The sequence below is a fragment of the Periplaneta americana genome, chromosome 3 (genome assembly GCF_040183065.1).
Source record: "Periplaneta americana isolate PAMFEO1 chromosome 3, P.americana_PAMFEO1_priV1, whole genome shotgun sequence".
NCBI classification, from domain to species: Eukaryota; Metazoa; Arthropoda; class Insecta; order Blattodea; family Blattidae; genus Periplaneta; species Periplaneta americana.
The window spans coordinates 107,535,021-107,553,522 of NC_091119.1; positions in this window are offsets into that span (position 1 = coordinate 107,535,021).

The window sequence follows — 18,502 nt, forward strand, 5'->3', positions numbered from 1 at the left end:
TGTGCCTCTTGTTTGTTCTAAATGTATCTCTTATTCGTTCTAAATGTACCTCTTGTTCGTTTCGTTCTAAATATGCCTCTTGTTCGTTCTAAATGTACCTCTTGTTCGTTTCGTTCTAAATGTGCCTCTTGTTTCCTCTAAATGTCCTTCTTGTTCGTTCTAAATGTGTCTCTTGTTTGTTCTAAATGTATCTTTTATTCGTTCTAAATGTACCTCTTGTTCGTTTCGTTCTAAATATGCCTCTTGTTCGTTCTAAATGTACCTCTTGTTCGTTTCGTTCTAAATGTGCCTCTTGTTTCCTCTAAATGTCCTTCTTGTTCGTTCTAAATGTGCCTCTTGTTTGTTCTAAATGTATCTTTTATTCGTTCTAAATGTACCTCTTGTTCGTTTCGTTCTAAATATGCCTCTTGTTCGTTCTAAATGTACCTCTTGTTCGTTTCGTTCTAAATGTGCCTCTTGTTTGCTCTAAATGTCCTTCTTGTTCGTTCTAAATGTGCCTCTTGTTTGTTCTAAATGTATCTCTTATTCGTTCTAAATGTACCTCTTGTTCGTTTCGTTCTAAATATGCCTCTTGTTTGTTCTAAAAGTAACTCTTGTTCGTTCTAAATGTACCTCTTGTTCGTTTCGTTCTAAATGTGCCTCTTGTTTGTTCTAAATGTGCTTCTTGTTCGTTCTAAATATGCCTTTTGTTCGTTCTAAATGTAACTCTTGTTCGTTCTAAATGTACCTCTTGTTCGTTTCGTTCTAAGTGTGCCTCTTCTTTGTTCTAAATGTGCTTCTTGTTCGTTCTAAATGTACCTCTTGCTCGTTTCGTTCTAAGTGTGCCTCTTGTTTGTTCTAAATGTGCTTCTTGTTCGTTCTAAATGTACTTCTTGTTTGTTCTAAATGTATCTCTTGTTCGTTCTAAATGTACCTCTTGTTCGTTCTTAATGTTCTCTTTGTACGTAAAATGCTTCTTGTTTGTTCTTGATATGAAAATTATTTGTTCTTAATGTGCCCCTTGTTGTTTTCTGATGTGTGCCTTCGTTCTTAATCTCCTTCTTGTTCGTTATTAATATGTTCCATCTTCGTCCTGAATGTGTGCCATTAAATTAAAGAAAATCAGCATAATCTAAAACGAAAATTATAAAAATATTTATACAATTTTAAACTCAAAGCTGTCAATTCATAATGGGATACATATTTAATCATTCTGGACAAGACAACCACTTAGGTAGTCGTGAAAAAATTTGAAGCAGTGCTTGAAAGAAATAGGAATTACGCCAGTTTATTTACTATTATGCAGATCTTCATTGGAAAAACACCCGTTTCTTTCATCCGATATCACCACTGGATTTCCTTTTGTGAACTTAAGAGCCTTGGATATAATATGCGTCTGAAGTATCTGATCTCCAACTTCACGAGCCCGCGTCCGTGATAATATTCCTACAGGGACAATGGACTTGTTGAAAAGAACATTGCAAGAAACTTACTTCAGATTAAATGTCTTCAGCGCCTCTAATGTCTAACATAATTTCCTCTACTTTATGATGGCCTATGTTAAATTATGAGAGGTTTCAACAGAACGAGGAGTATTTTTCATTAGAAAATAATTCCTGCGCTTGTAGTGTAAACCACTGATTCCCAAGTTTTGTGAGTGTGCGACCCATTTTTGGATGGAACTTCAGCCTCTGACAACTCCACTATAGTACAGATTGATAACTCAATTTAAAAATCACAAATACCTGTAAAATCGCAAACAACTCTAATTTTATTCAAGCCCAGTGGATACCATCCGAAGTATGACATTAAAACAACAGCTTTTTGAATACTTTCAGGAAGAAATTCAAACCAAATACGACAATCACACATGGATATTGAATCCTTTGCGTTCACCTGGTTGACATTAAAAAATTAAGAAAAATTCATTGAAATTTGTACCTACTAGTGGAATGTTGAAACTATACTCTTTCGCAGAGCGTTACCAGTTTTGCATTGAAATAATATCTCGAGTTTGCCCTCTTATTTATGCAAATGAAGTTCCTCGTGTGTGACTACCATCAAAACAAAAGTGAGGAATCTCCTTGAACTTCAAAATGATAATACTGTGTATGTGTGTCGAATACTTAGTTTAGATGACTCTTATTACAGTTAGTGGCTCAGACTGTAGCGTTCGGAGTTTGCATTCGGGAGATACAAGGTTCAAACCCCGTGGTTGACAAATTTGACTGATGTTTTTCAAGGTTTCTCTCAGTCACCAAGGCTAATGGCGAGTTGGAAATTTACATACCATGAATCATCACCGCGTTAATCACCAATATCATAAATATTAAAACAATTGTATGAACCTAAATCAATTGTATGAACACGGCCATCTACAACATACGAAAAAGGAACAGAAACTCAACAGTAGTCAACGGCCTTCTGATATAACCAAAGATTTTACATACGCGATATGACCGTAGATGTTAAAGCGTGTATAAGTAAGAAACTAGTCAAATGTTATAATAACTTCAGTGAGACTGACAAGATGGTTGTGATGGGCAGACTAAGAATAAGGTTGTTTGTATGTGTTGTAAATGGTTGTTGGAAGAAGCACCTGAATCTGCTCAATCCCGATATCTAGTTTTCCCTGACCAATCATTTCTATCCCTCAGACAGGTTTTTTTTTTTTTTTTTTTTTTTTTTTTTTAGATATATCGAGGAAAAGGTAAAACGTAATGCTCATAATTACAACTGCTATGGAATATTAAGAGGTATTTGGTGAACCTGTCACCGCTTTTAAAATTTATAAAAACTCTTCTGTACATCATTTTCGAGGAATGTTTGAAACCAGCATGATGATGGCACTCACAAATTATCACAAACAAAACTGTTCATCTCAACAAGATCCAAGGGAGTTCCAGACAATCAAAAATTGTGGTTTGTGGGGAGTATTTTTATAAATAAACATGACTTTTCTAAATCAAAACGTATCTTGAAAAGGAAAACATGAACCAAAATTAATCCAGATTGTTTCCCATTGATTTTCTTGTGGAGGAAGAATAACTGTATGACGTAAACTACAGGACTTACTAAATTGTATGCACTAGACTAACAATGATTCTGAAATTGACTGAAGTGATATAGGCCTAGTAATGCATTTAATATGGAAAACAATTGTGTTAATGACGTCAGTGAACAAGAACCATTGTACGAACCTAGATAACATTGTCCTTAATTTACAAGTTTAAATATTTCTCTAGATATAATTACCTGAATAATTTAACAGAACTCATTATGGTTGAGTTTTCTTCTTTTTTTAATAATAATATTACGACATTTGGCACAATAGATTCATAATGTTCTAGTTATTTCAGCATTAACAACATTACATTGTAACTTTTGATTTGACCTCTTTTATTATTCATTGTGTTTACTAATTTCACTGTCTCTAATATATAAAGTTAATTTTAAAAAAGCTAAATGTAAATCTCTGCTAGTCCGTGACAGATACAAAGTGCACTGTTTTGCAACTAATATGCAAAGCTCGCCATGTCCAAACTTAATTATTCATTTATGCTAAAACTATGCAATAGATGTTAAAGTAATACGTTACATATGTTAAAGTAATAAAAAGTAAAGTAATGAAAATAATGATGCAGTTTAATAGCTAAGAAATTCATTTGAAATGTTAGTGTGTTATTTGCATATTGAAACTCGTCGCTCTGATGCAAAATTGTATTACGAATAAAATGGACTAGCAAGTTTTACTATACCCCTCTTATTATGACGAGATTTCCTTCATACCTTGAAAGAAGTCTAATACTAAGATATGTGAAGATTCATAGTATAGTTCGACACTGACTCAAACACGTATTCAATGAAATGACCTGTGTAAATTCATATTATTTTATTAAAATCATTCAATCAGAAATGTTAGTCAACTTCAATAAAAATTTTCTCGAGCGATCAATTTCCTTGATGATTAATCAATATTTTCATTTATTTCCATTAAAAATCTGAGTATCCCTCAACATGGATTGTTTTATTCAGGATACAAATAATGTTTAAATACAAATCAATTACATAAATACATCATACATATATTAGAAATTTTCATTTATAAACTGACACTCGAATACACAGACAAACTTAACAGGAACCTGAAAGTTGTTTCAATTATAAAAAATAAATAAATAACAGAAATTCTCATGATTTATGGCGCACCGTAATATTCTTCTTGATTATCTTTCGCTGTTTCATCCACATTGAAGTGATGCTCCGATATTTTAGCGAGGGTTGGCACTCTACTGACTACTGGCCTATGTGGTTCGGTGGAATATTGGCGTCCTATAGAATCGACATCATGCTGGTTGTCTCTGACTTCTGGAAGTAGCCTTCTTCCCATTGCATTAGCTCTGTAAGATAATCTCTCCTGCACTCCACTTGTAAGATATTCGTACTTCGCAATCTTCTCTAAACAGCTTCGTGCAGGAATCAGTGGCGGTTTCCTCGCTCGATCGCCCATCACATTTACTTCCGTATGCCTCTCTAAGGATGGTGCATTACGATTTCCCACACAAACCTGATTGCGTTGATATACACCGGTCTCTGGGTGGTGTTTCATAATGTTCGGTGCATCTACAGACCGCCTCTGATCTGCAATAACATTTTTGTTATAATTCTTGGAACTTTTGTGGTATATCAAATTCTGTTCATATTGTTCTTCACTGAGTTTTGTATACTGGGAATCATCTCTATCATTGATTTGCTCTTCTGGTTTGTGTGAGATATGACAACTATCATCAACATGATTCTCTTCTGAGAGCTTATTTCTGTGGTATTTTAAATCGTTGAATTTGTTCCCACTTATGGAATGACTTTTATATGTTGGATCTGGGATTCGAACCGTGATATTTTTTAACCTCAGTTGCTCTGTAGATTGTGAAGACTGATAATCGTGGGTCCCGAACGTCGTATTTCCACTCATGCTCACATTGATATGGACTGCCTGGTCATAATATTGTTCCCTGTGAGGTGTATTTTCTTCGGAAATCCCTAATAAACTCTCTTTAACTGTTTGCTCGGAATTTACTTTTTGGCAAATTGTGAAAGTTGCACCTCGATCCGTTACACTTCTCCGTTTCGCTTGGTCTGAAAATTCATTTTGGCATTTGACTTCATAGTTTTCACTCAATGTGTGCTTTGGCGGAACTGTTGCTTCCTGCCATTGACTTTGATAAGGAGAACCATTATTCTTTATATTGACAACATAATTCCTTTGTTTCTCGTCCTTTGAGATTTGACTTTCATTTGTTGCGACACATGTTCTCACGGCGTCACTGACATAACGGTGCGTAATTTCTTTCTTGGATTGTCTCTCAACACCATACACTTTTCGAGAAGTGTCCAAATCCTGTTCTAAATGTATGGAATCTTCATATGATCTTATTTTTTCGGCGTTTTTGATGTCAGTATTCTTTATATACGTTTTCTCTTCGTTCCTAAAGCGATGTCTAATTTTTTCTTGGATTTGTGTAGTAGAAGAATTCTGTCTCAGTAAATTATCCAAGTTCTGATCCGCACTGATTAATTGTTTATCTATAACTTGTTTAATGTTCCTATTTATTTCCTTTTTTAAATTTCTCTCTTCTTCGTCACTGAAGCGGCGCTCAATTTCTTTCTGGGATTGTCTGGTAGCACAGTACTGCCTTTGATAAGTGTTGGAATTCTGGTCTATATTTGCGACAGTCTTTTTTCTTGTCATTAGTTCCATATTTTGATTGGTATTTATTGCGATACCCGTTCTATCGCCCTCGTTGCTATAACGACGACAAATTTCTTCCTGGGTGTGTATAGTAGTAGGGTGCCGTCCTTGATAAGTAATGGGATCCTGAACTACCCTGTCAACAGTTTTATGTTCTAGTGTTTGTTCCAACGTTTGATTGGTTTTTGTTTCGACATCAGGTCTATCGCCGTCGTTGCTATTGCGACGATAAATTTCTCCCTGGGACTGCACAACCGAAGGGTGCCGTCCTTCATAGTTAATGAAATCCTGAGCTAAGTTGCAAGAATTGTTATTCCATACAATTTGTTCTGAATTTTGATTGGTAATTCTTTCGACACTTGTTCTATCGCTACAAACACTTGTTATTGCTTTTTGTGTGTTTGTGGTAGCAGGATACTGCCGTTGATAAGTGTTGGAATACTGATCAACATTGATGATATCCTTATTTTGTATCATTTGTTCTGAATATTTATTGTCGCTTGCTTTAACATCTATTCTGCCTTCCTCGTTCATATAGTGGCGTCTAAGTCCTTTCTCGGTTTGTGTGGTAGTAGGGTACAATCTTCGACAAGTGTTGGAATCCTGACTTCTGTTAACAATATTGTTATTTCCTGCCATTTGTTCGAAGTTTCCTTTATTTGTTTTGACATCTGTTTGATCTACCTCGTTGCCATAACGGCATCTATCTTCTTCCTGTTGCTGTATTTCTGTGGTAGCAGAGCACACTCTTTGATAACTGTTGGAATTCTGACTTTCATTGACACTTATATTTCCCACCTCTTGTTCGAAACTTTGGCATTTATTCATTTCTTCACTCTTGACCTCACTTGTTGCTTGTTCATGAGGTTTGGAGGCATCTCTGTGTTCATTCCTACAAACGTCTTTCATTTTCATCGATGAATATTGGGAAGGTCTCACAAACAAAAGTTCACTTACCGAGGTGTTTTTCTGTTTGATTGACTTTCTAAGTGTCATTTCGGATTGACTAATGAAACTTTTATCACCCATATTTGAATATCTAACTGTCTTCTTTTCTTTATGAGGTAATTGAGACATCTCTTCTTCTCCTACGGCCTCATTTCCATTGACAATGCGTTTTGAAGACTTTTTTACGCAAGATTCTATGGGATTGCTTCTTTCTGTCATATTTGAATATTCGAACATGTATTGTGTTTCTTTTTTATAATCTTGATCTCCGGTCTGTGTAATTTCTGCCTCACTTATTTTTCGATAAATTTCATCTGGAATCAAATTCATGGCCAAGTTTTCGTTTGAGATTTCATCCGGATACCCTCTTCTTTCCGGTTGATGCTTTTGATAGCATGTGGGAAATAAGTAATTTTTTATTTGTTGGTCACTAACCTTTTCTGAAGGTTGATTCTCAAAATATTTTAACATAATCAGTTTATCAACAACACCAGTATCGTCAAGTCTTTGGTTGCCACCCAGACTTTGCCTTGAAAGTATGTTCTGCATGTAAATGTATACCTTCTTTCCTGGGTGTTCAGACTTTGACTTTTCCAATCTGCTTCTAGTGCTAAGAGTTGACATCGAGTCTATATTTGAAGATGGTCGGTTGACAGTATCTGAACAACTGCTTTCCTCTTCTCGCAACTTACGATATCCAGAAGAAGACAAGCTTCTAGAAACTCGACGCATTGTGACGCTGGATTTGGTCTCTCTGGTTTTGAATTTATCATTGGTCATGCGTTGCTTGGGGCACGATCTCGTATGTTTCCGTCCTCTGACTGGCAGAAGCGTCAGATCGGTGTCCGATGAGCTTCTGGAGGTGTAATCGGCCCCAGCCTTTAGTCTCATGGACCTCATGAGTCTCTGTTCACTGGCCTCCACCTCCTCATCCGACCCTAGAATTATGCGAGCTTGAGGCGACCTGATCATGCGCAGCATGTTCTCCAGCTTGTCCTGCTGGGTAAGATGGCCATCCTTGAATGTCCTCAGCACGCTCTGGTACAAACCAAATCTATGCAAAAATATGCATCAATCAAAATAAAAAGCAATCAAATCTCCGGATTATGATTTCTCATTTTACAAATCAATGATATTCTAACGGTTCTTCCGCATACGTCAACCTTTCCAAATGACAAGTAACCTATTGTGGTGCTTAACTGTTGGATCTGTTACTAAGACCTGTTCTCCAGATCTGACTCAGTAGCTTATAGTAACATATTCAACAGAGAGGTTCCCCCTTTCCTTTATGATGAAGCCTTTATGTAGGTTCGAAACGTTCGATGTCTCTTCATCTATGACACGGTGCAAATACCCACAAATATTGCATCACATCATGAATATCTCAAATGATGCTTAAGGTAACACTGAGCAGCAGTGAACATATTTCACTAAGTAGGATGCATCTAATACAGATTTTAGTGCCTAATTGGATCCTAAAATCAGTTTCTTTCTACCAGAATTCAGTTTTATAGGAAATCATTTTTGAAGTTAATAACAATGTTTCTGGTGTAGTATTTCGCGATTATATTGCTTTGAAATTGGGTATTAAAATAATGTAATAAAAATAATATAATATATTCATATCTACATACAGATGGCAAGGTCCTCAAGGATCCCTTAATTTCTACTTAATTTTCGAAACATTTTATACTTTCATTGCCCTCTAATTAAGGCACTGTAATTCGTTAAGGTAATTTTCTTATCAATCATTCCATCTTTCTTAGATCAATCCTAAGCTCAAAACTAACCATTTGTTTTCCAGCCATCATTTTTTTATTATTAATTTCCTGAACCTCGAGCAGGTATTCGGTCGAACCGACATTAATAAGTTTGCAATGTTATCTTATACGAAACGGTCACTCAACAGTTCTGCTGCTGTAATCACATTTATGGATACAGTAAGGCAGCCGTGGCGAAAATGCGACTCACGAGCACATTGTGGTTCGCAATGATAGCTGTGCATTTCTCTTGCTTCTAACCTTCCCCAACCCCCATCCTCTCACTCACTGGAGTCAAACTCCGTTCCATTTCTATTTGTCTCTGACCTGCGAGTGGCATATGTCTCTCTCGAAACCATGTACTTCTACAACAACGAAAGTTTCAAGTAGGATGGGAGGACGCTTTTTATTTTTTGCTGCCAATATGATAAGAATATTAAATGTGTGATTTGTTCACGAGTATTACGAGGAAAACAGTTGTATAACATAAAACGGCATTATACTACATGTCAATCATGAAACATTAAAAGATTAAGTGTTATTATTATCATTATCATTATCATTATCATCATCATCATCATCTCTGTACGTCGACCCTTTTTCAGCAGATATACAAATAATGCGGTTAGCTCTTCAATTTGAACTCACTGATTTACTATGTGATGTCAAATGAAAGCTAGATGTAAGGACCTGACAAATGTTGAACTTTCAAATCTTTGCCAAAAAATAAATATCCGAAGCTTCGTTCTTTCGCTTGCTCTGTTAAAGCCATGTTCGCTACAACTTACGTTTGTGAAAAATTATTTTCAACAATGAAAATGCAGTAAGTGACATAATTCCTGATTTTGAAACTTTGTCGCAGAAACATTCTGAAGACAGTTAATTTTAGGTTGTGATACTGTTCATTCAATGTTCATTTCTTTCTTCGTTACACGTACTAAACATTAGTTTGTAGCCTTGTACTATATAAAATTATATTTAAGTGCTTGACATAAGGAAAATGAAAATCCGTTAATAAGTCAGACAGTTGCTTCACTTCCCCTTCGGGTGTCCGCCTTCCTCCATAGGTGGTATGCACGTTGCAAGTTACACAGTGACTCGGCGCACGATTACATTTTCGCCACGGCTGCAGTAAGGTCAATGTACATAATTTCAAAGTATCCGTAACTTTTGTGTTTATGTATGTATATATCGCTGATCTATACTACCTTAACCATTGAATATCGTATTTTTTTACTTCAGATGTTACGTGAATACATCAATGAGTCCGATAATTTATGTGCGCGATAAATATGTATAAGACCACTGGTAAAGAAATCATATGAACGATAGATTGAGTAAAATCTAAGTTACCCGCCACAAAGTTGCTTTTTAATAGGCAAATCCTTCGGTTTCCCAAATGGCTGTTTTCTCTAAGTCCAGCGCACGACATAATGCGTTGAGTTTCGTTGTTAGTTTGCACTGAGCCGGTGACACAATCTTTGCATAATGAATCTCAATTAGTGAGTTGTCTGAACTGTATTGAAAAAGACGTACTTTGAGCTATAGTAATATACACAATGCAACCACGCATTCTCCTCTTTCAAACGTAGTACAGAAGAACTTGTACGAGTTATGTTTACTGAAGAGTCGGTGGCGTTTTGATTTATATGAATATTCCTTATGCATAAAAAATTAACGATATGTTTGTTATCTAGACCTGGCGACTGTTCTTAAATGCATTTCTTTTCTACATTAAGTTCTACAGAAATGAAAATTGAGATATAGATTTCTAGACAATAGAAAATTGTGGTTTATAGGGAGTATTTTTTCTAAACCAAAATATATCATGAAAAGGAAAACATGAACCAAAATTAATCCAGATTGTTTCCTATTGGCTTTCATGTGAAGGAAGAATAGCTGAATTTTTTATGCAATTTGGTTCAAAGGCAATATTAGCACTATAGCATTTTATAATCAAATATGGACAAAATCATTGCCGAAAAAGGCTCTTATTAACCCTGTTTTGAAAAAACAAAATCTTCCTAAGCTTATCACCTCTTGTCAAGCAGGTTTCAGGGAACTACTGCGATCAACAAATGAACAAGTCCTTTGCTTCAGCCAGATACAAGGGATTATTTCGACAAAAATAGCGGTATTAGCAAAACTTGACTTCCAAGCAGGTTATGGCTCAATTTAAAGACATAAATTAATTATTAAATAAGTTATATTATCTAGGGATAAAGGACAATATGCTTCGCTAAATTTCGGATTTTATAACACTAAGATTCTATGCTATCAAACCTAATAATGCTATTCCTCCACATAAGCAGCTACACAGAGGGTTACCACAAGATTTAGTACCCAGTAACATCATATTTAATATTTAAATCAATTATCTCCATTGAGTATATGAACAAAATAACATTAAACTGCCATATTCGCTGATGATATAGTCTTGAGGATCTCTAAAAGAAGAGGACAATTATTTTTCGATTATTATTAACTAATGCTCAAAATTCATTGACTTAGCCTAAAAGTAGTTCATAGACAACCTAATGATCATTAATGTCGAAAAACAAAATATAATTTGAATTATTCTCATTTCACAGAAAAAGACAGACATCATTGTGCAATATGATAAAAGAGATTTATCATGAGCAAACAAAGGAAAATATCTTGGTATGATTTTTACAGTAAATAAACGTAGTAATACTATATAAATTCCATAATTGATAGAGGAGAAAATGGTTTACCCTCCTCAATAGTTAAGCGGCGAAAGATATGGGTGTTCATTGATAATTAACAACACTCATAAGACATAGAGTATGTCAAACGTATCGTTAAATATTGTGAGGAGAAACATTAATCACAGCGTCAAAACGTAGGCCTACCCTATAAAAATTAATATATTTCAATATCAGACCCTTTGATTGATTACTGGAGGGGTAAAAACAATTCTGCGAAGCTTATTAACCGATAACTTTGGTATATAAAAGAACAGGCAATAATACAATATGAATACTAATAAAAATGTCAAATAGGCTATTCGTTAGAAAATTTTAGGGCCAGTTCATACACTGAGACACAAAAGAGTTTTATATATAAAACTCGTAAAAAATATAAACGAACATTGATCCCATCCTGAAAAAGTATAATATTAAAGAATAACCTTCTAAGCCTTTTCAAGTTGGTCATAATTAATTTACATCCAACCCAGGATTTTAAAAATCTGAAGTTGGCAAAGTAATTATGAAAATTTTAACATTAGAAACTATTGAACTACATTATCCACATTAGGAGTGGTTACAAATCTATACGACTGAGTCCTTTTTTATCAAATCATAGGGGAAAAGGAAGTAGAGGAACATGCACTACTTCCTCCTTTTATCATTCAGAGTATTACGTTAGACTTCAATCACAAACTTGGATCAATATTTTCATTCCTTCACATGATACAGGGCTTCGCTCTTTCCTGTTTGTGGAATATTTACCATATTATCCCCGAGTAGATTCCCCCTGCAATAATTCCACAAATTATCTATCATTATATCCCTACTTCAACTCAATGGATTGAGCCATATCAAACCAAGGCTTGTCGGAGTAGTACACTACTTGCCACCTACTGGAGACATCTATACAGCTAACTAAAAGAAAATAGGTTAATTCAGAAAGTAGTTGTTCTCAATAACTAGGTCTGTTGTGTTTCACAAGTAGTAGTATCACAGTCTAGTATATACAGTCACGAAGCTCAATACGTAGTAAATATGCATCCATACATAGTTGCTAATCACTAGGATCGCTACTATCGCCTCATTACAGACAATGCGAAATAGTACCGGCACAGTCTATTGTTCCTAGTACCCTCAACAACTCAAGCTTTGTGACTATATACTAGACTGTGGTAGTATTCTAGCTCTCGTTCAGCATTAAAGCAGAACATGGTAATTTATCGGCACTAGCAGGTTGCAAGTGTCCTTAAATTCAATACTAACTTTTCGTTCTTGTACCAGAACGTATCCACTACTACATAGGTGACATAAAGGATGCATACAAGAACAGCAACCGCTCCCACGGCCTCCATGGCTTCTACGGGAACAGTATTGAATTCTGCAACAATATAAAATGGGTGCTTGGCTTAGCAGTCAACTATAATACTCGAGTGTATCAGAACTCGACGACAAAACTTCAGGAATGGATCCTCATATAGAGAGAAGAAACAAAGTGTATTACAACATGGGTCCGAAAATGCATAATTACAGAGTTATCAGACTTACCAGTTGGGGCGCTCTATTCACGTATCACATTAAATGTTCAAAGTGATTCCTCGTGCCTAAATACAGGTTTCCGCTTGTTTTCGCATTGAGTGCCGAAGATGATCAAAAATGCCTGATGTAGTGCGTACTGTCTGACAGGCTGAAACAATGCGTGCGCGGAGAGTTTGTTCATCACGCACACCAATCGAATATATCAAAGATTTTAATTGTCCCCAAAGGTAAAAGTCCAGGGGATTTAAATCAGGGGAGCGCAGAGGCCAAGCAACTGGTCCACCTCTACCAATCCAGGGCAAACTGCGCGTTGAGTATCGTTCCTGATATAAGCGACGCGCTCTCAAAGCATTAACATCTGCCAAACCATACATGTAATGCATACACACAAGTTCTTCGTTTGTGTACATCACAGCAGACTGAAAATCACCGAAAACAAACTTCATTCAAACCAATCAGATACGGCTACGTAAGTTGAGACTAAGGGAAATCATTTGCAGGTGCTAAGAGGCTAAGAGGTATTCAGGTTAACATAAATTTAATTCGTAATGTGAATATTCGTGTAACAATTGTAACCAAAGTTTCGCATTTTTGTCCAGCGATCAAGGCATGTCGGCATGCACTAACATTAATAAAAGTTCGGGTAACTCTGTAATTATGCTTTTCCGGACCCATGTTGTAATATACTTTTTTCTTCTTTCTATATGAGGAATCCTTTCCTGAAGTTTTGTCGTCGAGTTTTGTACAGCCTGTATAATTGAAGTGATAGGAATTAATTTATTGGAACAGGAAGTATGCTAGCTGTCATATTTTTATAACAGACGAAACAGAAAATAGTTTTGTGGGCGAATGAAGAATGTGGGTTAGAGAAAAGCTAGTACAGAACTGGCATATAGAGGAAGAACGGATTATTAAAAGAGATTGCTCCTGTAAAATGTCGTTTCAAGACCTATCCTTCCAAAGGAGTTAAGTGCCAATTTTTCAAATTTCATTCTTTTAAATCTAAGGGAAGTACATCCCCATGAAAATATTATACTAAATGAGCTCTGTCGTAGTTCAACTGTGACTCATCGTCCGCCAAAAATGATGTCGGAGGCATTTCAACATAGGCTACATTTGGCAACATCTCAGAAAACTGTTTTCGGTGCTTAGCTACTTTGGAAAGATAAGTCTTCATTTGTTGTCGATAAATTGGCAACATGATCTCGGAGATAGTCTAGTAGAACTTATCTTGCCCGATCAGACATCTGTATGTCACTTTGTGACCCGACTATGTGATTTTTTATTACAGAGGAAGGCCCGAATGCTTTCACCGCAGTCTGAGGCTTATTTTGCTTACTCCCTTTAAATATGGATGGTTATATTAAGTCTGTAGTATCGCATTTCCCTAAATATCGCGATTCACTGTTGGTGTCATCTATCGATTCAGCTACATAACACTTAGGTGCGACGGAGTTCGTCGCCCTGAAACTTCTGCAGTCTCCTTAGATCGATGCCACCTGTGTGCAAATCAAAGGTACTATATTCTGCTGCATCCTACATTAATCTAAAAACCGCATTCTTAAAGATATAATGATTCATTATTTGGTGCCATTTATCGATTCAGCTACACATCACCCAGGTCCAACAGAGTCCGCTAAGAAAGCCCCTTCGTCCCCTGGGACTTCTGCAGCTTTCCCAGGTAGACGCCGTCTATATGCAAGTCATAGTACTACATCCTCAGTTAACGTGAAATAATTGAAAGATGATAGATGAAGTTACAATTAATGAATGCGAGATGAGTCCGATGTTCAACGCCGAAAGTTACCGAGTAATTCTTCTTCGATTGGTCGACTCTAACTTCTACTAACCAGGATTTGAACCCGGGCTCTCTCATTTTACTGTCAGACATGCTAACCGTTATTTCACAGCAGTATACCGACAGTGCTTTAGACACTATTGACAACCCCAAGGTCAAATAATCGATCCGACATCGGGATGGGAATCCGGTGTGGCTTAATGGATAGAGCGTCAGCATGCAGAGCTGAAAACCCGGGTTCAAATCTCGGTGCCGGAGAGAATTTTTCTCTGTTGTACTCTTCCATCATCATATGATGACGCAGAATTTCTGGGCTGAAATATATGTACTTCGGTACATCGTAATATAATAAACCTTATGATGTCGATTCTTTGGTTGCGACAGCTGTCATCTAACCTTTTATATTGTTTTTAATTATTAACGGAGAAAAATTAGCCCCGGCTACGCACTGGGCGCTCTAACTACTGAGCTACGCTGAAGTTAAACCCGCAGCACCGGATTGAATCCTTCTCCTTTGGTTATTTTTCCCTTAGTGGCCTCAATAACAAATGGTAACAATCACAGATAATTCTGTAGGACCAAAAAATTAATCTCTACATACATACACATATAACCTGTTACAAATTAACAACTGCTGGGACTCACCTACTGCTGGGTCAATGACGGTAACGCCGAACGCCACGTAGTTTCGTCCCTTTCCACCACTTAAACGATGCACCCAGCAAGTGAAGAAACCCTCGATTGTGTCGCGGCTAGGGTATGACGCTGCCCTCAGGTGCGTCAGACTGCCATCGTCCGTTATACTGAAAGTGGCCTTACCAGAAGCCTTCACATGCAATGGCACGTCCAAGTGCAACCAGAATGCCTCTTTCGTCTTGCTGCGTCCCTTGCCAGGGGGATTATAGAAGCAAGTCAGATTGAGTTGCTGGCCCAACAGCACTGGAATCTCCACATACTTGTCTGGAATGAGGAAAGAATGAGATGAATGCTGCAGCTAAAGAGATTCAGAGAGAAGCTGATTTTAATATTTTGAAATATTCAAAAAGAAATATACGTCATTTGTACAGCAGTGGCAAAAATAACCGGACCGACCCTTGTAGCTGATTTCAGAACCTTGTTCACTCCAGAGCACGATAGACTGATAACTAAGACTTTTGTGGTTCAAATCCTACCTGGGAAGGAAACTTTTTTTGTTCCTTATTCAAATTTATTCCCAATACTTTTCGATTGTTGTTAAAATTCATGTTCTGGGAATAATAATTTAATTAAGTAGTAAAATATCGCTGCAATCGAAAAGTATTGGGAATAAATTTGAGTAAGTAACAAAAAAAAGTTTCCTTTCCAGGCAGGATTCGAACCACGAAAGTCTTAGTTACCAGTCTATGGTGCTCTGGAGTGAACAAGGCTCTGAAATCGGCTACAAGGGTCGGTCCGGGGTTTTTTTATGCCACTACTGTACATCTCACTTCTTGGTATCGCTGTCTCATGTATAGTAAAGAGTTAGCAATGAGCATTGAGGTAAATAAGAGGTTTGTAACTTTCGACATCGTAAGGAGGTGATATGGTCAGCACCAAACTGCGAGAAAAAAGGGTATTGACAACAAAAATTGTACGAATGGGCCAATTCTAGTATTCTACGTGTGGGATTATTTAAAAGTCTGGAAAGATTATTTATTTTCACAAAATTATGTTTATGTTGTTTCGTTATTACTGATATGGTAAATAAAATTAATATATTTCAATCAGTTCTTGAAATAAATGCGAATTGGCGTTACTCAGTATCATAATCAGGCTTCGAGACTTCGGACCCAATAGAGCAGTTCAGTGGGAAATGTGCATCACGGCGTACTGAGTATAGTGGTAAAGCGTACAGTGGGTGGGGGTACTATAGAATGAATGCCAACAAATACGCAAAGAAAAACGCTCTGGATTTGAAGGTTCTGATGAATAATTTGGTTTTCATACGAACCTATTTCCAAACTGTAGCTGAAATTATTACACGGTTAGAAACGTCAGAGCAAGAGATGCCGGAAGCCCTCAAATTAATTGAGGAAATGACACAGAGAATTAATGAGACACCAAGTACACCGGTTACTGAACGTGTAAAACAGAAGTGGAAATCAATTTTATGTAAAAATAACGGATATGTAACATTGTGTAATATAAACAGCAAATTAGTGGACACAGAGTCACCCGAGAATAAAGGACTGTATCTTAGAGACTGCAATGATGTTAGGTTTCTTCGTTTTGCTCCTATCACGTCATGCGACGTAGAGCGCAGCTTTTCACAGTACAAACTATGTTTGGCAGATTAGCGAAAAATATTTACGTTTGAGACACTGAAAATTTATCTTGTAGTACATTGCAATTCGGTGCTGTAACTGCACTTCCTAAAGACAACCAATAGGATAAATGAAGAAATTAAAATTGCTACATTTTTATTTCCACCATTAACACTGTGTATAATTATTAAACAAAAATGCTTATAAAAGACAGGAGAATAAATACTTTTCACATTCTTTTGATATTGTCATTGTGTAATGTATATTTACTTTCAGAATGTACATATGTGTGTGTTTCCCCATACTACCGTACTCTACTCTAAATAGCAACGTTGTTACCTCACCACATCTCTACCTTTCACTACCTGCAGCTAGTCAACAACCTATAGTATATGCACAGTAAACTTATTGTAGCGGGTCCCAAGTCTCGAAGCCTGATCATAATGAATGCAACAGAGATTGTTCCTGCATACTGACAAGATTCAGAACTGTAAATAGATCGAGGTACGGACTCTGCAAATCGTCGTCATTGTAAAAACGTTTCAAGGAATTTCGTAAGGTTTTCTTCTGACTGCTGTTACTCCCTAGAAGAGGAACTACTGACAGGAGAAAAAATGACGACCATACCTTAATATTTCGAAATTAGTTTGTAGCAGAATAAACCTCATTATTTTTCCATAAACTTACTTCTTAACAAAGTTAGAGGACTTTCAAGCGTTTCTTGAATTTGAATATCCCTATAGATTACTTTGTTTAATAATGTAGTAAACAGCCTTATAAAATAACCCGCGAAATGTGAAATAACATGATTTAAATTTTGGAGCTTCTCTAATGCACAATTATTCAAATTACTTTCACTAACATAGATTTATTTCACACTAACATAGATTTATTTCAATTACAATAAAGTACTCGTATGAGAAAACACAAAACGTATGGAACAGAATCTCTCCATATGATTTGGTGACCAACACAGTGCAGTATAACCTCTATTATCCATGGTAATGAAGGGGATGGACTGAACGGTCGATCGAAAAAATCGGATAATCCGTATCATGGAATATTTTGTAATTTACTCCATGGTCTTGTATTTAACTCGCTAGGTAGTGGATCAAAAGTTCACTAATAAAGTCTGGTTGTCAACGACGGGTTTTCAATGGGCAAGGAAGCTTTTTGTAATGACTGTCTCAGGAAGATAGAAATAAAGAAGGTCTCATGTTATAGATTTACATTCTTTTTACACTTTATCCTTGTTTTTTTTATTAAATCGTGCAGTTGTAACTCCAATCTCGTATTCCGATGCGAAATGAGTCACAATTTATCTTTCTCAAACCATTAAATTATTTAATTATTTCCATTTTTTTTTTCGATATTTAGCACAACACGTTTTCTGTTAACATCCGCGGAAGACATTTTATATACAGGTTATTATACAGAACGGCAATTCGAACAGTAGACATCAGTGGCGGCTCGTGAACTTGTGTATTGGGAGAGCTGCAGTAGATTTCGGTACATACAAATTTCACTTCTTGATACCATTACTAATAAGTATAGGACAAAAATAAATGCACTACATATCGAAAAACCAAAACTTCCTGACTTAGTTGGGAGATGTCTGTGGGACCATTTGCTAATCCCTAAGAAAAACTAATACCATCGATTTCAGTCTGAATTTCAGATCGGCAGACACTCAACTTACAATCTACCAGTTCATTCTGAATTGTCTTAGAATAACCTTA